The sequence below is a fragment of the Pseudophryne corroboree genome, chromosome 1 (assembly GCF_028390025.1).
Source record: "Pseudophryne corroboree isolate aPseCor3 chromosome 1, aPseCor3.hap2, whole genome shotgun sequence".
Lineage (NCBI taxonomy): Eukaryota > Metazoa > Chordata > Amphibia > Anura > Myobatrachidae > Pseudophryne > Pseudophryne corroboree.
Window position 1 is genome coordinate 184,051,754 of NC_086444.1, and position 17,696 is coordinate 184,069,449.

Genomic DNA, 17,696 nt, shown 5'->3' on the forward strand with positions numbered 1-17,696 from the left:
CAGATAGTGATGTCACTCAGGTGCTAAAAGGGAGGGGTAATTCTGTGAAGGAAAAAACAATGGTTCCCTAATGCACACTGAGTGAATAATATTCCTACATAATAGTCAGATAATACGGAGATCTTGGTTGCGTATATCTGCAGATATAGGGTTAAGCCCCCAGGCCGATCGACAAGGCCTCTCCGTCACTGGGGGTCCCTAATATTAGGTATGGGTCCGGGGTGCAGGACCCCATAATGTCGGCACAGGTCGGCTACCCCAGGTCAGCACACAAGTGAGAGTTAATAGGGTTAATAAGAAGCACAGAAGTGCTATGTGAGTGGTGTGATTAAAATAATACAAAAATATATACAAAGTGATAGGGAAACTCATAAGTGTTAATAAAGTGTTAGGGTGTGCCGACCTGAAGCAGCCCAGCGATACCGACACAGGGGCCACCACACCCCACACCCACCCCATAAATAATTCCAAATATGTCTGGGTTGAATTCCCAGTGTAAGGCCACATGGTAATGGCTCCTACAGCATCTGAGAGCCAGCTTACCTGGGGATACCCCTGACTTCCCCCTATGGCAGTCTAGAGTCAGCAATCCCTCCTAATGCTGACCCGTTCATGCCTCTCAATCCAATGCAAAAAAATGGTGAACTGCTCAATCAGATAGTGATGTCACTCAGGTGCTAAAAGGGAGGGGTAATTCTGTGAAGGAAAAAACAATGGTTCCCTAATGCACACTGAGTGAATACTATTCCTACATAATAGTCAGATAATACGGAGATCTTGGTTGCGTATATCTGCAGATATAGGGTTAAGCCCCCAGGCCGATCGACAAGGCCTCTCCGTCACTGGGGGTCCCTAATATTAGGTATGGGTCCGGGGTGCAGGACCCCATAATGTCGGCACAGGTCGGCTACCCCAGGTCAGCACACAAGTGAGAGTTAATAGGGTTAATAAGAAGCACAGAAGTGCTATGTGAGTGGTGTGATTAAAATAATACAAAAATATATACAAAGTGATAGGGAAACTCATAAGTGTTAATAAAGTGTTAGGGTGTGCCGACCTGAAGCAGCCCAGCGATACCGACACAGGGGCCACCACACCCCACACCCACCCCATAAATAATTCCAAATATGTCTGGGTTGAATTCCCAGTGTAAGGCCACATGGTAATGGCTCCTACAGCATCTGAGAGCCAGCTTACCTGGGGATACCCCTGACTTCCCCCTATGGCAGTCTAGAGTCAGCAATCCCTCCTAATGCTGACCCGTTCATGCCTCTCAATCCAATGCAAAAAAAATGGTGAACTGCTCAATCAGATAGTGATGTCACTCAGGTGCTAAAAGGGAGGGGTAATTCTGTGAAGGAAAAAACAATGGTTCCCTAATGCACACTGAGTGAATAATATTCCTACATAATAGTCAGATAATACGGAGATCTTGGTTGCGTATATCTGCAGATATAGGGTTAAGCCCCCAGGCCGATCGACAAGGCCTCTCCGTCACTGGGGGTCCCTAATATTAGGTATGGGTCCGGGGTGCAGGACCCCATAATGTCGGCACAGGTCGGCTACCCCAGGTCAGCACACAAGTGGGAGTTAATAGGGTTAATAAGAAGCACAGAAGTGCTATGTGAGTGGTGTGATTAAAATAATACAAAAATATATACAAAGTGATAGGGAAACTCATAAGTGTTAATAAAGTGTTAGGGTGTGCCGACCTGAAGCAGCCCAGCGATACCGACACAGGGGCCACCACACCCCACACCCACCCCATAAATAATTCCAAATATGTCTGGGTTGAATTCCCAGTGTAAGGCCACATGGTAATGGCTCCTACAGCATCTGAGAGCCAGCTTACCTGGGGATACCCCTGACTTCCCCCTATGGCAGTCTAGAGTCAGCAATCCCTCCTAATGCTGACCCGTTCATGCCTCTCAATCCAATGCAAAAAAATGGTGAACTGCTCAATCAGATAGTGATGTCACTCAGGTGCTAAAAGGGAGGGGTAATTCTGTGAAGGAAAAAACAATGGTTCCCTAATGCACACTGAGTGAATAATATTCCTACATAATAGTCAGATAATACGGAGATCTTGGTTGCGTATATCTGCAGATATAGGGTTAAGCCCCCAGGCCGATCGACAAGGCCTCTCCGTCACTGGGGGTCCCTAATATTAGGTATGGGTCCGGGGTGCAGGACCCCATAATGTCGGCACAGGTCGGCTACCCCAGGTCAGCACACAAGTGAGAGTTAATAGGGTTAATAAGAAGCACAGAAGTGCTATGTGAGTGGTGTGATTAAAATAATACAAAAATATATACAAAGTGATAGGGAAACTCATAAGTGTTAATAAAGTGTTAGGGTGTGCCGACCTGAAGCAGCCCAGCGATACCGACACAGGGGCCACCACACCCCACACCCACCCCATAAATAATTCCAAATATGTCTGGGTTGAATTCCCAGTGTAAGGCCACATGGTAATGGCTCCTACAGCATCTGAGAGCCAGCTTACCTGGGGATACCCCTGACTTCCCCCTATGGCAGTCTAGAGTCAGCAATCCCTCCTAATGCTGACCCGTTCATGCCTCTCAATACAATGCAAAAAAATGGTGAACTGCTCAATCAGATAGTGATGTCACTCAGGTGCTAAAAGGGAGGGGTAATTCTGTGAAGGAAAAAACAATGGTTCCCTAATGCACACTGAGTGAATAATATTCCTACATAATAGTCAGATAATACGGAGATCTTGGTTGCGTATATCTGCAGATATAGGGTTAAGCCCCCAGGCCGATCGACAAGGCCTCTCCGTCACTGGGAGTCCCTAATATTAGGTATGGGTCCGGGGTGCAGGACCCCATAATGTCGGCACAGGTCGGCTACCCCAGGTCAGCACACAAGTGAGAGTTAATAGGGTTAATAAGAAGCACAGAAGTGCTATGTGAGTGGTGTGATTAAAATAATACAAAAATATATACAAAGTGATAGGGAAACTCATAAGTGTTAATAAAGTGTTAGGGTGTGCCGACCTGAAGCAGCCCAGCGATACCGACACAGGGGCCACCACACCCCACACCCACCCCATAAATAATTCCAAATATGTCTGGGTTGAATTCCCAGTGTAAGGCCACATGGTAATGGCTCCTACAGCATCTGAGAGCCAGCTTACCTGGGGATACCCCTGACTTCCCCCTATGGCAGTCTAGAGTCAGCAATCCCTCCTAATGCTGACCCGTTCATGCCTCTCAATACAATGCAAAAAAATGGTGAACTGCTCAATCAGATAGTGATGTCACTCAGGTGCTAAAAGGGAGGGGTAATTCTGTGAAGGAAAAAACAATGGTTCCCTAATGCACACTGAGTGAATAATGTTCCTACATAATAGTCAGATAATACGGAGATCTTGGTTGCGTATATCTGCAGATATAGGGTTAAGCCCCCAGGCCGATCGACAAGGCCTCTCCGTCACTGGGGGTCCCTAATATTAGGTATGGGTCCGGGGTGCAGGACCCCATAATGTCGGCACAGGTCGGCTACCCCAGGTCAGCACACAAGTGAGAGTTAATAGGGTTAATAAGAAGCACAGAAGTGCTATGCGAGTGGTGTGATTAAAATAATACAAAAATATATACAAAGTGATAGGGAAACTCATAAGTGTTAATAAAGTGTTAGGGTGTGCCGACCTGAAGCAGCCCAGCGATACCGACACAGGGGCCACCACACCCCACACCCACCCCATAAATAATTCCAAATATGTCTGGGTTGAATTCCCAGTGTAAGGCCACATGGTAATGGCTCCTACAGCATCTGAGAGCCAGCTTACCTGGGGATACCCCTGACTTCCCCCTATGGCAGTCTAGAGTCAGCAATCCCTCCTAATGCTGACCCGTTCATGCCTCTCAATCCAATGCAAAAAAATGGTGAACTGCTCAATCAGATAGTGATGTCACTCAGGTGCTAAAAGGGAGGGGTAATTCTGTGAAGGAAAAAACAATGGTTCCCTAATGCACACTGAGTGAATAATATTCCTACATAATAGTCAGATAATACGGAGATCTTGGTTGCATATATCTGCAGATATAGGGTTAAGCCCCCAGGCCGATCGACAAGGCCTCTCCGTCACTGGGGGTCCCTAATATTAGGTATGGGTCCGGGGTGCAGGACCCCATAATGTCGGCACAGGTCGGCTACCCCAGGTCAGCACACAAGTGAGAGTTAATAGGGTTAATAAGAAGCACAGAAGTGCTATGTGAGTGGTGTGATTAAAATAATACAAAAATATATACAAAGTGATAGGGAAACTCATAAGTGTTAATAAAGTGTTAGGGTGTGCCGACCTGAAGCAGCCCAGCGATACCGACACAGGGGCCACCACACCCCACACCCACCCCATAAATAATTCCAAATATGTCTGGGTTGAATTCCCAGTGTAAGGCCACATGGTAATGGCTCCTACAGCATCTGAGAGCCAGCTTACCTGGGGATACCCCTGACTTCCCCCTATGGCAGTCTAGAGTCAGCAATCCCTCCTAATGCTGACCCGTTCATGCCTCTCAATACAATGCAAAAAAATGGTGAACTGCTCAATCAGATAGTGATGTCACTCAGGTGCTAAAAGGGAGGGGTAATTCTGTGAAGGAAAAAACAATGGTTCCCTAATGCACACTGAGTGAATAATATTCCTACATAATAGTCAGATAATACGGAGATCTTGGTTGCGTATATCTGCAGATATAGGGTTAAGCCCCCAGGCCGATCGACAAGGCCTCTCCGTCACTGGGGGTCCCTAATATTAGGTATGGGTCCGGGGTGCAGGACCCCATAATGTCGGCACAGGTCGGCTACCCCAGGTCAGCACACAAGTGAGAGTTAATAGGGTTAATAAGAAGCACAGAAGTGCTATGTGAGTGGTGTGATTAAAATAATACAAAAATATATACAAAGTGATAGGGAAACTCATAAGTGTTAATAAAGTGTTAGGGTGTGCCGACCTGAAGCAGCCCAGCGATACCGACACAGGGGCCACCACACCCCACACCCACCCCATAAATAATTCCAAATATGTCTGGGTTGAATTCCCAGTGTAAGGCCACATGGTAATGGCTCCTACAGCATCTGAGAGCCAGCTTACCTGGGGATACCCCTGACTTCCCCCTATGGCAGTCTAGAGTCAGCAATCCCTCCTAATGCTGACCCGTTCATGCCTCTCAATACAATGCAAAAAAATGGTGAACTGCTCAATCAGATAGTGATGTCACTCAGGTGCTAAAAGGGAGGGGTAATTCTGTGAAGGAAAAAACAATGGTTCCCTAATGCACACTGAGTGAATACTATTCCTACATAATAGTCAGATAATACGGAGATCTTGGTTGCGTATATCTGCAGATATAGGGTTAAGCCCCCAGGCCGATCGACAAGGCCTCTCCGTCACTGGGGGTCCCTAATATTAGGTATGGGTCCGGGGTGCAGGACCCCATAATGTCGGCACAGGTCGGCTACCCCAGGTCAGCACACAAGTGAGAGTTAATAGGGTTAATAAGAAGCACAGAAGTGCTATGTGAGTGGTGTGATTAAAATAATACAAAAATATATACAAAGTGATAGGGAAACTCATAAGTGTTAATAAAGTGTTAGGGTGTGCCGACCTGAAGCAGCCCAGCGATACCGACACAGGGGCCACCACACCCCACACCCACCCCATAAATAATTCCAAATATGTCTGGGTTGAATTCCCAGTGTAAGGCCACATGGTAATGGCTCCTACAGCATCTGAGAGCCAGCTTACCTGGGGATACCCCTGACTTCCCCCTATGGCAGTCTAGAGTCAGCAATCCCTCCTAATGCTGACCCGTTCATGCCTCTCAATCCAATGCAAAAAAATGGTGAACTGCTCAATCAGATAGTGATGTCACTCAGGTGCTAAAAGGGAGGGGTAATTCTGTGAAGGAAAAAACAATGGTTCCCTAATGCACACTGAGTGAATAATATTCCTACATAATAGTCAGATAATACGGAGATCTTGGTTGCGTATATCTGCAGATATAGGGTTAAGCCCCCAGGCCGATCGACAAGGCCTCTCCGTCACTGGGGGTCCCTAATATTAGGTGTGGGTCCGGGGTGCAGGACCCCATAATGTCGGCACAGGTCGGCTACCCCAGGTCAGCACACAAGTGAGAGTTAATAGGGTTAATAAGAAGCACAGAAGTGCTATGTGAGTGGTGTGATTAAAATAATACAAAAATATATACAAAGTGATAGGGAAACTCATAAGTGTTAATATAGTGTTAGGGTGTGCCGACCTGAAGCAGCCCAGCGATACCGACACAGGGGCCACCACACCCCACACCCACCCCATAAATAATTCCAAATATGTCTGGGTTGAATTCCCAGTGTAAGGCCACATGGTAATAGCTCCTACAGCATCTGAGAGCCAGCTTACCTGGGGATACCCCTGACTTCCCCCTATGGCAGTCTAGAGTCAGCAATCCCTCCTAATGCTGACCCGTTCATGCCTCTCAATACAATGCAAAAAAATGGTGAACTGCTCAATCAGATAGTGATGTCACTCAGGTGCTAAAAGGGAGGGGTAATTCTGTGAAGGAAAAAACAATGGTTCCCTAATGCACACTGAGTGAATAATATTCCTACATAATAGTCAGATAATACGGAGATCTTGGTTGCGTATATCTGCAGATATAGGGTTAAGCCCCCAGGCCGATCGACAAGGCCTCTCCGTCACTGGGGGTCCCTAATATTAGGTATGGGTCCGGGGTGCAGGACCCCATAATGTCGGCACAGGTCGGCTACCCCAGGTCAGCACACAAGTGGGAGTTAATAGGGTTAATAAGAAGCACAGAAGTGCTATGTGAGTGGTGTGATTAAAATAATACAAAAATATATACAAAGTGATAGGGAAACTCATAAGTGTTAATAAAGTGTTAGGGTGTGCCGACCTGAAGCAGCCCAGCGATACCGACACAGGGGCCACCACACCCCACACCCACCCCATAAATAATTCCAAATATGTCTGGGTTGAATTCCCAGTGTAAGGCCACATGGTAATGGCTCCTACAGCATCTGAGAGCCAGCTTACCTGGGGATACCCCTGACTTCCCCCTATGGCAGTCTAGAGTCAGCAATCCCTCCTAATGCTGACCCGTTCATGCCTTTCAATACAATGCAAAAAAATGGTGAACTGCTCAATCAGATAGTGATGTCACTCAGGTGCTAAAAGGGAGGGGTAATTCTGTGAAGGAAAAAACAATGGTTCCCTAATGCACACTGAGTGAATAATATTCCTACATAATAGTCAGATAATACGGAGATCTTGGTTGCGTATATCTGCAGATATAGGGTTAAGCCCCCAGGCCGATCGACAAGGCCTCTCCGTCACTGGGGGTCCCTAATATTAGGTATGGGTCCGGGGTGCAGGACCCCATAATGTCGGCACAGGTCGGCTACCCCAGGTCAGCACACAAGTGAGAGTTAATAGGGTTAATAAGAAGCACAGAAGTGCTATGTGAGTGGTGTGATTAAAATAATACAAAAATATATACAAAGTGATAGGGAAACTGATAAGTGTTAATAAAGTGTTAGGGTGTGCCGACCTGAAGCAGCCCAGCGATACCGACACAGGGGCCACCACACCCCACACCCACCCCATAAATAATTCCAAATATGTCTTGGTTGAATTCCCAGTGTAAGGCCACATGGTAATGGCTCCTACAGCATCTGAGAGCCAGCTTACCTGGGGATACCCCTGACTTCCCCCTATGGCAGTCTAGAGTCAGCAATCCCTCCTAATGCTGACCCGTTCATGCCTCTCAATACAATGCAAAAAAATGGTGAACTGCTCAATCAGATAGTGATGTCACTCAGGTGCTAAAAGGGAGGGGTAATTCTGTGAAGGAAAAAACAATGGTTCCCTAATGCACACTGAGTGAATACTATTCCTACATAATAGTCAGATAATACGGAGATCTTGGTTGCGTATATCTGCAGATATAGGGTTAAGCCCCCAGGCCGATCGACAAGGCCTCTCCGTCACTGGGGGTCCCTAATATTAGGTATGGGTCCGGGGTGCAGGACCCCATAATGTCGGCACAGGTCGGCTACCCCAGGTCAGCACACAAGTGAGAGTTAATAGGGTTAATAAGAAGCACAGAAGTGCTATGTGAGTGGTGTGATTAAAATAATACAAAAATATATACAAAGTGATAGGGAAACTCATAAGTGTTAATAAAGTGTTAGGGTGTGCCGACCTGAAGCAGCCCAGCGATACCGACACAGGGGCCACCACACCCCACACCCACCCCATAAATAATTCCAAATATGTCTGGGTTGAATTCCCAGTGTAAGGCCACATGGTAATGGCTCCTACAGCATCTGAGAGCCAGCTTACCTGGGGATACCCCTGACTTCCCCCTATGGCAGTCTAGAGTCAGCAATCCCTCCTAATGCTGACCCGTTCATGCCTCTCAATCCAATGCAAAAAAATGGTGAACTGCTCAATCAGATAGTGATGTCACTCAGGTGCTAAAAGGGAGGGGTAATTCTGTGAAGGAAAAAACAATGGTTCCCTAATGCACACTGAGTGAATAATATTCCTACATAATAGTCAGATAATACGGAGATCTTGGTTGCGTATATCTGCAGATATAGGGTTAAGCCCCCAGGCCGATCGACAAGGCCTCTCCGTCACTGGGGGTCCCTAATATTAGGTATGGGTCCGGGGTGCAGGACCCCATAATGTCGGCACAGGTCGGCTACCCCAGGTCAGCACACAAGTGAGAGTTAATAGGGTTAATAAGAAGCACAGAAGTGCTATGTGAGTGGTGTGATTAAAATAATACAAAAATATATACAAAGTGATAGGGAAACTCATAAGTGTTAATAAAGTGTTAGGGTGTGCCGACCTGAAGCAGCCCAGCGATACCGACACAGGGGCCACCACACCCCACACCCACCCCATAAATAATTCCAAATATGTCTGGGTTGAATTCCCAGTGTAAGGCCACATGGTAATGGCTCCTACAGCATCTGAGAGCCAGCTTACCTGGGGATACCCCTGACTTCCCCCTATGGCAGTCTAGAGTCAGCAATCCCTCCTAATGCTGACCCGTTCATGCCTCTCAATACAATGCAAAAAAATGGTGAACTGCTCAATCAGATAGTGATGTCACTCAGGTGCTAAAAGGGAGGGGTAATTCTGTGAAGGAAAAAACAATGGTTCCCTAATGCACACTGAGTGAATAATATTCCTACATAATAGTCAGATAATACGGAGATCTTGGTTGCGTATATCTGCAGATATAGGGTTAAGCCCCCAGGCCGATCGACAAGGCCTCTCCGTCACTGGGGGTCCCTAATATTAGGTATGGGTCCGGGGTGCAGGACCCCATAATGTCGGCACAGGTCGGCTACCCCAGGTCAGCACACAAGTGAGAGTTAATAGGGTTAATAAGAAGCACAGAAGTGCTATGTGAGTGGTGTGATTAAAATAATACAAAAATATATACAAAGTGATAGGGAAACTCATAAGTGTTAATAAAGTGTTAGGGTGTGCCGACCTGAAGCAGCCCAGCGATACCGACACAGGGGCCACCACACCCCACACCCACCCCATAAATAATTCCAAATATGTCTGGGTTGAATTCCCAGTGTAAGGCCACATGGTAATGGCTCCTACAGCATCTGAGAGCCAGCTTACCTGGGGATACCCCTGACTTCCCCCTATGGCAGTCTAGAGTCAGCAATCCCTCCTAATGCTGACCCGTTCATGCCTCTCAATCCAATGCAAAAAAATGGTGAACTGCTCAATCAGATAGTGATGTCACTCAGGTGCTAAAAGGGAGGGGTAATTCTGTGAAGGAAAAAACAATGGTTCCCTAATGCACACTGAGTGAATACTATTCCTACATAATAGTCAGATAATACGGAGATCTTGGTTGCGTATATCTGCAGATATAGGGTTAAGCCCCCAGGCCGATCGACAAGGCCTCTCCGTCACTGGGGGTCCCTAATATTAGGTATGGGTCCGGGGTGCAGGACCCCATAATGTCGGCACAGGTCGGCTACCCCAGGTCAGCACACAAGTGAGAGTTAATAGGGTTAATAAGAAGCACAGAAGTGCTATGTGAGTGGTGTGATTAAAATAATACAAAAATATATACAAAGTGATAGGGAAACTCATAAGTGTTAATAAAGTGTTAGGGTGTGCCGACCTGAAGCAGCCCAGCGATACCGACACAGGGGCCACCACACCCCACACCCACCCCATAAATAATTCCAAATATGTCTGGGTTGAATTCCCAGTGTAAGGCCACATGGTAATGGCTCCTACAGCATCTGAGAGCCAGCTTACCTGGGGATACCCCTGACTTCCCCCTATGGCAGTCTAGAGTCAGCAATCCCTCCTAATGCTGACCCGTTCATGCCTCTCAATCCAATGCAAAAAAAATGGTGAACTGCTCAATCAGATAGTGATGTCACTCAGGTGCTAAAAGGGAGGGGTAATTCTGTGAAGGAAAAAACAATGGTTCCCTAATGCACACTGAGTGAATAATATTCCTACATAATAGTCAGATAATACGGAGATCTTGGTTGCGTATATCTGCAGATATAGGGTTAAGCCCCCAGGCCGATCGACAAGGCCTCTCCGTCACTGGGGGTCCCTAATATTAGGTGTGGGTCCGGGGTGCAGGACCCCATAATGTCGGCACAGGTCGGCTACCCCAGGTCAGCACACAAGTGAGAGTTAATAGGGTTAATAAGAAGCACAGAAGTGCTATGTGAGTGGTGTGATTAAAATAATACAAAAATATATACAAAGTGATAGGGAAACTCATAAGTGTTAATATAGTGTTAGGGTGTGCCGACCTGAAGCAGCCCAGCGATACCGACACAGGGGCCACCACACCCCACACCCACCCCATAAATAATTCCAAATATGTCTGGGTTGAATTCCCAGTGTAAGGCCACATGGTAATGGCTCCTACAGCATCTGAGAGCCAGCTTACCTGGGGATACCCCTGACTTCCCCCTATGGCAGTCTAGAGTCAGCAATCCCTCCTAATGCTGACCCGTTCATGCCTCTCAATACAATGCAAAAAAATGGTGAACTGCTCAATCAGATAGTGATGTCACTCAGGTGCTAAAAGGGAGGGGTAATTCTGTGAAGGAAAAAACAATGGTTCCCTAATGCACACTGAGTGAATAATATTCCTACATAATAGTCAGATAATACGGAGATCTTGGTTGCGTATATCTGCAGATATAGGGTTAAGCCCCCAGGCCGATCGACAAGGCCTCTCCGTCACTGGGGGTCCCTAATATTAGGTATGGGTCCGGGGTGCAGGACCCCATAATGTCGGCACAGGTCGGCTACCCCAGGTCAGCACACAAGTGGGAGTTAATAGGGTTAATAAGAAGCACAGAAGTGCTATGTGAGTGGTGTGATTAAAATAATACAAAAATATATACAAAGTGATAGGGAAACTCATAAGTGTTAATAAAGTGTTAGGGTGTGCCGACCTGAAGCAGCCCAGCGATACCGACACAGGGGCCACCACACCCCACACCCACCCCATAAATAATTCCAAATATGTCTGGGTTGAATTCCCAGTGTAAGGCCACATGGTAATGGCTCCTACAGCATCTGAGAGCCAGCTTACCTGGGGATACCCCTGACTTCCCCCTATGGCAGTCTAGAGTCAGCAATCCCTCCTAATGCTGACCCGTTCATGCCTCTCAATCCAATGCAAAAAAATGGTGAACTGCTCAATCAGATAGTGATGTCACTCAGGTGCTAAAAGGGAGGGGTAATTCTGTGAAGGAAAAAACAATGGTTCCCTAATGCACACTGAGTGAATAATATTCCTACATAATAGTCAGATAATACGGAGATCTTGGTTGCGTATATCTGCAGATATAGGGTTAAGCCCCCAGGCCGATCGACAAGGCCTCTCCGTCACTGGGGGTCCCTAATATTAGGTATGGGTCCGGGGTGCAGGACCCCATAATGTCGGCACAGGTCGGCTACCCCAGGTCAGCACACAAGTGAGAGTTAATAGGGTTAATAAGAAGCACAGAAGTGCTATGTGAGTGGTGTGATTAAAATAATACAAAAATATATACAAAGTGATAGGGAAACTCATAAGTGTTAATAAAGTGTTAGGGTGTGCCGACCTGAAGCAGCCCAGCGATACCGACACAGGGGCCACCACACCCCACACCCACCCCATAAATAATTCCAAATATGTCTGGGTTGAATTCCCAGTGTAAGGCCACATGGTAATGGCTCCTACAGCATCTGAGAGCCAGCTTACCTGGGGATACCCCTGACTTCCCCCTATGGCAGTCTAGAGTCAGCAATCCCTCCTAATGCTGACCCGTTCATGCCTCTCAATACAATGCAAAAAAATGGTGAACTGCTCAATCAGATAGTGATGTCACTCAGGTGCTAAAAGGGAGGGGTAATTCTGTGAAGGAAAAAACAATGGTTCCCTAATGCACACTGAGTGAATAATATTCCTACATAATAGTCAGATAATACGGAGATCTTGGTTGCGTATATCTGCAGATATAGGGTTAAGCCCCCAGGCCGATCGACAAGGCCTCTCCGTCACTGGGGGTCCCTAATATTAGGTATGGGTCCGGGGTGCAGGACCCCATAATGTCGGCACAGGTCGGCTACCCCAGGTCAGCACACAAGTGAGAGTTAATAGGGTTAATAAGAAGCACAGAAGTGCTATGTGAGTGGTGTGATTAAAATAATACAAAAATATATACAAAGTGATAGGGAAACTCATAAGTGTTAATAAAGTGTTAGGGTGTGCCGACCTGAAGCAGCCCAGCGATACCGACACAGGGGCCACCACACCCCACACCCACCCCATAAATAATTCCAAATATGTCTGGGTTGAATTCCCAGTGTAAGGCCACATGGTAATGGCTCCTACAGCATCTGAGAGCCAGCTTACCTGGGGATACCCCTGACTTCCCCCTATGGCAGTCTAGAGTCAGCAATCCCTCCTAATGCTGACCCGTTCATGCCTCTCAATCCAATGCAAAAAAATGGTGAACTGCTCAATCAGATAGTGATGTCACTCAGGTGCTAAAAGGGAGGGGTAATTCTGTGAAGGAAAAAACAATGGTTCCCTAATGCACACTGAGTGAATAATATTCCTACATAATAGTCAGATAATACGGAGATCTTGGTTGCGTATATCTGCAGATATAGGGTTAAGCCCCCAGGCCGATCGACAAGGCCTCTCCGTCACTGGGGGTCCCTAATATTAGGTATGGGTCCGGGGTGCAGGACCCCATAATGTCGGCACAGGTCGGCTACCCCAGGTCAGCACACAAGTGAGAGTTAATAGGGTTAATAAGAAGCACAGAAGTGCTATGTGAGTGGTGTGATTAAAATAATACAAAAATATATACAAAGTGATAGGGAAACTCATAAGTGTTAATAAAGTGTTAGGGTGTGCCGACCTGAAGCAGCCCAGCGATACCGACACAGGGGCCACCACACCCCACACCCACCCCATAAATAATTCCAAATATGTCTGGGTTGAATTCCCAGTGTAAGGCCACATGGTAATGGCTCCTACAGCATCTGAGAGCCAGCTTACCTGGGGATACCCCTGACTTCCCCCTATGGCAGTCTAGAGTCAGCAATCCCTCCTAATGCTGACCCGTTCATGCCTCTCAATACAATGCAAAAAAATGGTGAACTGCTCAATCAGATAGTGATGTCACTCAGGTGCTAAAAGGGAGGGGTAATTCTGTGAAGGAAAAAAACAATGGTTCCCTAATGCACACTGAGTGAATAATATTCCTACATAATAGTCAGATAATACGGAGATCTTGGTTGCGTATATCTGCAGATATAGGGTTAAGCCCCCAGGCCGATCGACAAGGCCTCTCCGTCACTGGGGGTCCCTAATATTAGGTATGGGTCCGGGGTGCAGGACCCCATAATGTCGGCACAGGTCGGCTACCCCAGGTCAGCACACAAGTGGGAGTTAATAGGGTTAATAAGAAGCACAGAAGTGCTATGTGAGTGGTGTGATTAAAATAATACAAAAATATATACAAAGTGATAGGGAAACTCATAAGTGTTAATAAAGTGTTAGGGTGTGCCGACCTGAAGCAGCCCAGCGATACCGACACAGGGGCCACCACACCCCACACCCACCCCATAAATAATTCCAAATATGTCTGGGTTGAATTCCCAGTGTAAGGCCACATGGTAATGGCTCCTACAGCATCTGAGAGCCAGCTTACCTGGGGATACCCCTGACTTCCCCCTATGGCAGTCTAGAGTCAGCAATCCCTCCTAATGCTGACCCGTTCATGCCTCTCAATCCAATGCAAAAAAATGGTGAACTGCTCAATCAGATAGTGATGTCACTCAGGTGCTAAAAGGGAGGGGTAATTCTGTGAAGGAAAAAACAATGGTTCCCTAATGCACACTGAGTGAATAATATTCCTACATAATAGTCAGATAATACGGAGATCTTGGTTGCGTATATCTGCAGATATAGGGTTAAGCCCCCAGGCCGATCGACAAGGCCTCTCCGTCACTGGGGGTCCCTAATATTAGGTATGGGTCCGGGGTGCAGGACCCCATAATGTCGGCACAGGTCGGCTACCCCAGGTCAGCACACAAGTGAGAGTTAATAGGGTTAATAAGAAGCACAGAAGTGCTATGTGAGTGGTGTGATTAAAATAATACAAAAATATATACAAAGTGATAGGGAAACTCATAAGTGTTAATAAAGTGTTAGGGTGTGCCGACCTGAAGCAGCCCAGCGATACCGACACAGGGGCCACCACACCCCACACCCACCCCATAAATAATTCCAAATATGTCTGGGTTGAATTCCCAGTGTAAGGCCACATGGTAATGGCTCCTACAGCATCTGAGAGCCAGCTTACCTGGGGATACCCCTGACTTCCCCCTATGGCAGTCTAGAGTCAGCAATCCCTCCTAATGCTGACCCGTTCATGCCTCTCAATACAATGCAAAAAAATGGTGAACTGCTCAATCAGATAGTGATGTCACTCAGGTGCTAAAAGGGAGGGGTAATTCTGTGAAGGAAAAAACAATGGTTCCCTAATGCACACTGAGTGAATAATATTCCTACATAATAGTCAGATAATACGGAGATCTTGGTTGCGTATATCTGCAGATATAGGGTTAAGCCCCCAGGCCGATCGACAAGGCCTCTCCGTCACTGGGGGTCCCTAATATTAGGTATGGGTCCGGGGTGCAGGACCCCATAATGTCGGCACAGGTCGGCTACCCCAGGTCAGCACACAAGTGAGAGTTAATAGGGTTAATAAGAAGCACAGAAGTGCTATGTGAGTGGTGTGATTAAAATAATACAAAAATATATACAAAGTGATAGGGAAACTCATAAGTGTTAATAAAGTGTTAGGGTGTGCCGACCTGAAGCAGCCCAGCGATACCGACACAGGGGCCACCACACCCCACACCCACCCCATAAATAATTCCAAATATGTCTGGGTTGAATTCCCAGTGTAAGGCCACATGGTAATGGCTCCTACAGCATCTGAGAGCCAGCTTACCTGGGGATACCCCTGACTTCCCCCTATGGCAGTCTAGAGTCAGCAATCCCTCCTAATGCTGACCCGTTCATGCCTCTCAATCCAATGCAAAAAAATGGTGAACTGCTCAATCAGATAGTGATGTCACTCAGGTGCTAAAAGGGAGGGGTAATTCTGTGAAGGAAAAAACAATGGTTCCCTAATGCACACTGAGTGAATAATATTCCTACATAATAGTCAGATAATACGGAGATCTTGGTTGCGTATATCTGCAGATATAGGGTTAAGCCCCCAGGCCGATCGACAAGGCCTCTCCGTCACTGGGGGTCCCTAATATTAGGTATGGGTCCGGGGTGCAGGACCCCATAATGTCGGCACAGGTCGGCTACCCCAGGTCAGCACACAAGTGAGAGTTAATAGGGTTAATAAGAAGCACAGAAGTGCTATGTGAGTGGTGTGATTAAAATAATACAAAAATATATACAAAGTGATAGGGAAACTCATAAGTGTTAATAAAGTGTTAGGGTGTGCCGACCTGAAGCAGCCCAGCGATACCGACACAGGGGCCACCACACCCCACACCCACCCCATAAATAATTCCAAATATGTCTGGGTTGAATTCCCAGTGTAAGGCCACATGGTAATGGCTCCTACAGCATCTGAGAGCCAGCTTACCTGGGGATACCCCTGACTTCCCCCTATGGCAGTCTAGAGTCAGCAATCCCTCCTAATGCTGACCCGTTCATGCCTCTCAATACAATGCAAAAAAATGGTGAACTGCTCAATCAGATAGTGATGTCACTCAGGTGCTAAAAGGGAGGGGTAATTCTGTGAAGGAAAAAACAATGGTTCCCTAATGCACACTGAGTGAATAATATTCCTACATAATAGTCAGATAATACGGAGATCTTGGTTGCGTATATCTGCAGATATAGGGTTAAGCCCCCAGGCCGATCGACAAGGCCTCTCCGTCACTGGGGGTCCCTAATATTAGGTATGGGTCCGGGGTGCAGGACCCCATAATGTCGGCACAGGTCGGCTACCCCAGGTCAGCACACAAGTGAGAGTTAATAGGGTTAATAAGAAGCACAGAAGTGCTATGTGAGTGGTGTGATTAAAATAATACAAAAATATATACAAAGTGATAGGGAAACTCATAAGTGTTAATAAAGTGTTAGGGTGTGCCGACCTGAAGCAGCCCAGCGATACCGACACAGGGGCCACCACACCCCACACCCACCCCATAAATAATTCCAAATATGTCTGGGTTGAATTCCCAGTGTAAGGCCACATGGTAATGGCTCCTACAGCATCTGAGAGCCAGCTTACCTGGGGATACCCCTGACTTCCCCCTATGGCAGTCTAGAGTCAGCAATCCCTCCTAATGCTGACCCGTTCATGCCTCTCAATACAATGCAAAAAAATGGTGAACTGCTCAATCAGATAGTGATGTCACTCAGGTGCTAAAAGGGAGGGGTAATTCTGTGAAGGAAAAAACAATGGTTCCCTAATGCACACTGAGTGAATAATATTCCTACATAATAGTCAGATAATACGGAGATCTTGGTTGCGTATATCTGCAGATATAGGGTTAAGCCCCCAGGCCGATCGACAAGGCCTCTCCGTCACTGGGGGTCCCTAATATTAGGTATGGGTCCGGGGTGCAGGACCCCATAATGTCGGCACAGGTCGGCTACCCCAGGTCAGCACACAAGTGAGAGTTAATAGGGTTAATAAGAAGCACAGAAGTGCTATGTGAGTGGTGTGATTAAAATAATACAAAAATATATACAAAGTGATAGGGAAACTCATAAGTGTTAATAAAGTGTTAGGGTGTGCCGACCTGAAGCAGCCCAGCGATACCGACACAGGGGCCACCACACCCCACACCCACCCCATAAATAATTCCTAATATTAGGGACCCCCAGTGACGGAGAGGTGATGCAGGGCAGTCTGGAGCGACTGCTGATGCTGACATCTGGTCCGGACTGAAGGACCTGACAACGATTACGGACATGTCGTCTACTGTCACTGCATATGATTCTCTCAACATTGATAGAATGGTGGAGGATTATATGAGTGACCGCATCCAAGTAGGCACGTCACACAGTCCGTACTTATACTGGCAG